Source organism: Anguilla anguilla, chromosome 2 (assembly GCF_013347855.1).
Source record: "Anguilla anguilla isolate fAngAng1 chromosome 2, fAngAng1.pri, whole genome shotgun sequence".
In the NCBI taxonomy this organism is placed as follows: domain Eukaryota; kingdom Metazoa; phylum Chordata; class Actinopteri; order Anguilliformes; family Anguillidae; genus Anguilla; species Anguilla anguilla.
The window spans coordinates 60233740-60240253 of record NC_049202.1 but is presented as its reverse complement, the minus strand read 5'-3'; the positions used below and the strand labels follow the sequence as shown (position 1 = coordinate 60240253).

Sequence of the window (6514 nt, the reverse complement as noted above, 5' to 3'; positions counted from 1 at the left end):
ACACACTCTAAACACACACACACACACACATACAACCCTCAGCCCTCATCTCACTAATGCTGTGATGAGGGCCCTGTACTCTGGACCTGAAGGTACCAGGCCCCCTACAGTGGGGTCCTGCTTCTGTGGCCTTGGGATAAGATATGCAGACATGTGGCTACCAGCACACGCACCACACAAACATGCGTCTGGATAAGGACTGTGTGCTGAGTAAACACACACACAATGTGCACACAGTCTCTGTGGCTAAGTGTCTCAGGAGTCCCTTACGCTGTGAAGCTCAGCTTGTGTTTACATTTTGAAATGAAGGTTTGACGTGTGGAGTCACAGGGACCACAGCGGGCGTGGTGAGACGCGGTAGCTCGCCCTCACCAACACATTCATTCTTCTGAGCGTGCTCTAAAACGGTCTCGCCCTTCTGAGTGCATTCTGATCCGCAGTAGCGTAGCCGATGAAGTTCTGTCCCGGGTGAGAGTGGGGGCTACTGCAGGCGGGGTGACGGTGCTATGCCCCCCCCCCACCCCAACACACACACACAGGGGGTGTGTTTTTTTGAGCCCCCCGTTACAGAGGGCCCCACCAAAACGTCTGACACCAACGCCCCCCCTCCGGAGCACAGTATTTGCATCACTGCCTGTCCTTACATAAGACCTGTCTGGGGCCCTGTCTGCTCCCTGCTGCCCCCCACCCCCACCCTCCGTACACCTCACATACCTGCGGAACTCCCCACCCCCATTCTGCAGCTCCACACTCCAGCATAACTCCCCCAACCTGCCCCCAAGCCCCCCGTCATCGTCTTTTTCTTCGTCTTCTTCTGTGCACAGGAATTTTTCAGTGTTTTTTTTTGTGTGATTCAGTATAGTCGTTTTATAATGTGGCAATGCGACACCGCCGTAAAAGAAAGACGAAAAACAGAGAAATCTCGATTTCTCGCATTTCACATACCGAGTTCATGGGTAGTTCCCTCAGGGGTAGAACCAAGAAAGGTATGTTGTAACGTGTAAACCCTGAGAATGCAGCTCATAAGAGATTTAGCAAAAAATGTGATGTTTCAGTAGTCAAGGTTATGTGAGATTTTGTGAAGTGATGTCAGAGAATGTAGTACTTTATATGAGTGTTTGTCAAATGTAGGCTGTACGTTCTACGACATGACTTAAATGCGATGTTTGAGAGCATAGTTTTTGTGAGGATTTAGTAATACCAGATCTTCTGGGACATTCTGATAAAGGAACGAATGCTGCCTCTGTCTCGCCACTTCATCCTCGCTGTCTCACCCAAATATAAACACCCCTTGTGTGGAAGCGCGAGGGGCAGGGGGAGCTAATCCTCTAATGAGATTAGACTCCGCCTGCTCTTACAGTCACACCATTGACAACACAGAAACGCACCGTTCATTGCTGTTTTGAGTAATGAGTCAGATTCCGATCTTAACACCGACGGCCATCTGTGTATAAATAAATACACGAATAAAGAGATGAAGAGATGGTGGCATGAAGTACCAACACGACGGTGGAGGAGGTGCAGAAACTGACGCCCACCCCCCACCACCTCCAAAAAAGAAAAAAAAACCTCTATAAAATTATTAATGAACAGTGAACAGCAGCGCGCGTCTCTGGTCAGATTGTGGCTCTCTCTCCTTAAGTAGGCAAAATGCATATACGGTATGGTAGTCCACACAACAGGTCATCCTCCTTATGAACACCTGGATAAACTAGTGTTCGTTCGCATGACGCAATGTTCACCAGCAGCAATGATTAAGAGAATACTGATAGTAACCACAACATTCCATGTGTTCATATTAGTAATTTATATCGCCTAGCTTGTAGCCCGAGGCATACTAGCTACTAACGGCATGTTAGAGCGTGGATCAAGATTGATTTTTTTTTTTTCAGAAGGGAAGTAGGCTACAGACAAACTTCCATTGGAGGTCTACAATAGATTGCATAAGAAAAGTGGTTGGTGTAGTGCTTCGCGTTATTGTTTTCAGCCACTCCATCTGAAGCATATAGGCCCCTAGCTGCAATATTATCAAGGGAGCTTGTATGGCTTTGAAAAACACGTCTGTGTCGTGTTTCTAGGCACCAGAGCGGTCGGGAAACTCCGGTTTTCATGTAATTCCAAAGGTCAGTCACTTTTTTGCTGGAAGACGTGCCCTAACAACAGAGAAAGGCAAAAAGTATAGCCTACTATACATCGACTTAAAATACAAAAATAAACGCTATTTTATTTCATGAAAGAGCGAGGTGGAGGGGAAAAGTGCGTGTTAAATAAAGAGTAACCACCTGCGGTTGACACGCCACTTCTGTCCTCGCTCTCTCAAATGCGGTTTAGCTGCGCTTTGGGAGAGAGTGGGTTAAATCCTGACTCGGCAGGCAGGCAGCGCGCACCCCTCCCCGCCCCCATCTCCCCGTTTCTGTGCGTCTGCTTTGGAGTTTTCCCTGTTATATGCGGGCTCGGCGGCTGTTTTTACATTGTGACACACAAGGATAGGCAACTTTGCCCGGACCCCGAACGTCGGAACACAACGGGGGGGATCGCGTATCGATTCGGGACCCAAAGCACAAATCGTAAGGCCCCGCTTTAAATTTCTCCTGGCGACATTTTTTAGGCCATTTTCGTAGCCTTTATCGGACTCTTTTGTTGCTGAGAACTGAGTCGGGCTATTGAAAAGGGAACGAAAGCTGCAATGGGGAAGACGGCCGCTGCGATGGAACCGAAGTTTGGAGGCAAATGATCGGCGATGCGCGAGGTAAGGGAAATGCTGGTCCTGCAACTGGATCAACCCGATTTATGCTGGTGGAAAAGAATAATTTTAAAGAAGGTTTCTATTTGGAAATCATGTGTCCAAAGCCGAGTCACAGTGTTACACTTGCTCTGGCTCGCTAGGTTTGATTTGCCGCAAGATTCTGCACGATGCGGATAAATATCGGTGCTTGTTTTATGGGTGGTGTCCTCAGGCACAGCGAAAGGGATCAATGAGCTGGCTACGCTGTTGGAAGTTTGCATTGTGTAACCGTTTCTGTAGCTTCCCCGAGCTTGCGCTGGATATCTACTTGAGCTACCTGGGTTTGAGATTTGTCCGCTTGAAGTTGGTGGGGAATCAAAGTGGGTCGTACGGAGGCTGCTACTAGAAACACCGGGGACGATTTCACCGCAGAGTTGTGTTATAATTACTGCTAGATCTGTAAACTTGACTTACTGTGAATCGACCCGTCTACCCTCTCCCCACCCCCCGCCAATCGCCAGTTATTAGATGCCTCGAAAAGTGATGCCGAACGTAGTCGTTTTAGCGTACTGTAGCCAACAGTTTTGGTAGATAATCTGTAAGAAAAAATACAAATAAAAATACATCCTTTAAAAAACGGAACATTAATTGTATTGACGGTTAGTCTATTTGGCATAGTTGTGACTTGTGGCAGTTGTCTCGAGATTCAGTCCGTTTCTGATTTGTAGATTTGGAAGTGCATTGTAAATAGTCCATTATAGGCTTTCTTTAAGAAGTCTTAGAAATAATTTAATTTAAAAATAACTCTTTGTAAGCTGTTTGTTTGTTAAAGTTACTTTATCCTTCAATGGCGAAAAAGGCAACAATTTGTAGCGTGGGTGTATTTGTGTTGTTACAGTAACAAATACGTTGGCTAATAAGCTCGCGCACACACACACACACACACACACACACATCACCATTCAATAGAGGTTTCCTAATCAAACCACAGGAAGATTGGTTTCGTTTCCTGTAACTTTGAATGGAGCGTCGTCAATATAACAATATAACCTAATAGGCTAAAGCTGAAAGACGATTAAAAGTAAAACTTTGGTAATTTCCTTTTATTACAGTCGGTAGCTCGTTCTTTGCGTATGGCCAGCACTCTATAAAACTTGTATGTGCAGGCGCCTCTTGTTTGTTTGGGTCAGTTGGTGATGCCAGATACCAGCGACGTAGGACACTGGTACATCTGTAAACGCGTCCTTTACTGCTCTCTGTATCAAGGTCAGAACTGTCTCCACCCCCCACCCCCACTGCATCCAGACTCCTTTTCGTGTCTAGTTCACGGGACAATGGCCGTTTGTGACCGATAGTTAATTCACCATGTTAATGAGAACTGGAACTGCCTTTTGGTTGCAGCTTTCCAGGTGCCAGGTGGTGCATTGCTTGTGGGTGACTTTACAGTATTTCTTTATTTTTTAAGGACTATCCCTGTCACGGGGTTACAGGAGGAGGGGGTTATGCCCGGTCATAAACAAATTTATTTAACATTTGAAGGAAAGAAATAAATAATTGGTGACCACTGGTTCTTTATACTTCATTAGAAGTGGGGCAAGATTAGGACTTGTTCAGAAAACAATTGCATTTAGCCAACAGTTCCTAGCCCTACCCAGGGGGAAAAAAGACTTATTCTCTAAACCAGTGATGCTTAAACTCTGCCCTTCGGGCCAAGCTTGGTCTGCCCAGGCCTTTAGATTGGTGCCTGAAATGAGTGTCAATTAACAAGCATTGTGCAACAGGGGTGGCAAACTGAAGTCCTGGAGGGCTGCAGTGTCATTAGGTGTTTTGTGGTTTCATTTCAATCAGCTGCCACTTTAGGCCTAGGAAACCAGATGCACTGACTCTTTAGCCAGTCGGTGGCTTAGATTAAGTTTGTAAGTGCAAAAACGCACCACGAAACCAGCAGACACTGTGGCCCTCCAGGACTGGAGTCCAACATGAATAAAAAGAACTCTAGTCTTTATTTTTTGGCTGATTCCATGTTTCAGTATGATAGACGTACCCTTTGTGTCTGGGAGTTGTAATGTTTTGGCCAGTGGGCCATTACTGAGATTCTGGTTAGGTCCTCTAAGCTCAAAACTGTGGACTCACCTGCTCTTAACCCTGTGAGGGAAAGAAGACAAATTCCTGGGTTTTAGATTCAGCTAGAGAAAAGGTTCATAACCCTGGTCACAGCGTGCCACAGACCAAATCGGCAAAAAACAATCAGACCGTAGAAAACAGTTGAAGTGAGTTAATTGCATAATTGGCTGCATTAATTGGTAAATTAAGTTCTGAGTAGTGGACAGCAACATGTAGCAGACTCTATGGGCCTCCTGGATCGGGGCCGAGGTTTCTAAAGGTAGAGCGTGTGCCTATAATGCTTTCTGATTGGGTCACTGAATGATTGACTGAGAAACTACTGGGAACTTAATGGCTGGCTTGTGACTGAAGGAAAGACCTATCACTGACCTGGATCCAGTTAACATCTCTGGAAACTGTAAGGGAACTCGAGAGGTTACTGCTGAAAAGTGGACATTTCCTGATGTTGCGCTTGTACGCCAGTGCAAGACTGTGCATATATTCCCTCTCTCCTCTGAGCTGCCTATGGGTTTTTCCTCCTGTAGGGTCATCTCATTAGCCAGACGCAGCATATTCACCGATCTGAACAATAAGTGGATGGGCTCATCTAGTGGTCACACTGAATCGGAGGATCCATCTAGGGTTTGTTCAGATCCGCGAATCGGTGGCTTGACCGTGCAGCATCGAGCACAAAAAAAGAAGAAAAACAAGCCCAGCTTTGCATGATTAAGGGCTTTGTGACAGATGGATGGTGTCTTTTACAACACAACGGCCCCAGTTCTTATCAAAATGTGAAGGACAAGATGCAGTATATCAATCACTGGCGATGTAAAATACCTTGGCTGTTTTAGAACTACTGATCTGAACCACAGTCGTACAAACGGAACCCTGACTGGTCAGTATAGGGTTCTTTGAAAGGAATGGAACTTCACATGACCCAGGATTCTACACATGGAATTCTTCTGAGCCAATCAGAGATCTGTGGGAAATATGTGTGACCACCGGCGGGGGAATGTTTGGGATGTGTGGTATCATTAGAACTGTGTAAACTGCTGAACACAGAAAGGTGGTGTAGTTAGACATTCACATATTTTATGTCTTCAGTTTCACTCGCTTTGGTTTGACTTGTGAAAAAAATTGAGTGGCTTTTGGAAAATAAAGATGTTGATGATGGACAAAATTGTGAAAAATCTTGGGCTGTTAAACACAAAAAGGAGTTATTTGAATAGAATCCCAAATTCTAGTGCTTGTTCGGGTATGGTAGAACGTCCTGTAACAAGGACAAGTGATTAAATCCTTTCATCTGAAGTCTACTGTTGGGGAAATGAAAGGAAGCAAGCAATCATGAAACTAATTTCAAGAAAATCAATGTTGGCTTTCCAGTGCCTCGGTTTTGTTCTTTTCGGAAGACTTTAAGTGGGCGGACCCATTGGGACCGTGTGGGTGGATGTAATAAGTGTGTCATGAGTGCTACAATAATGCTTATTTTGCCCAAGAAAACTGGCAGTCCACCCAGTTTGCACTCGTTCGTTTGAAGTGATGGACCCAGCAGTGGAGCGGCGGTCATCGGAATTGCAAATGACAGAATGACAGTTGTGGCTTTGGTGTTTTACTCACGGCCGCGGGGCAGTCATGTTCCCGTGACTGTTTACGTGACTGCCAAGTGGTCTTACAAGTTACGGTTAG

The 6514-nt window shown here is 45.6% G+C and overlaps 1 protein-coding gene across 3 annotated transcripts in view; it reads left to right on the top strand.

Annotated features, from left to right (window-relative positions):
* Nucleotides 1-1981: 1981 nt before the first annotated feature.
* Nucleotides 1982-6514, top strand: part of epn3b (epsin 3b) — a 38715-nt gene continuing 34182 nt past the window's right edge. For 2 of the 3 annotated variants that reach the window (XM_035406510.1, XM_035406509.1), the window contains exon 1: nt 1984-2749. The gene's annotated coding sequence lies outside the window, so the exon portion shown is untranslated. Of the gene's footprint in view, nt 2750-6514 lie in introns of all 3 variants that reach the window. The other variant, XM_035406508.1, reaches the window with a different exon arrangement.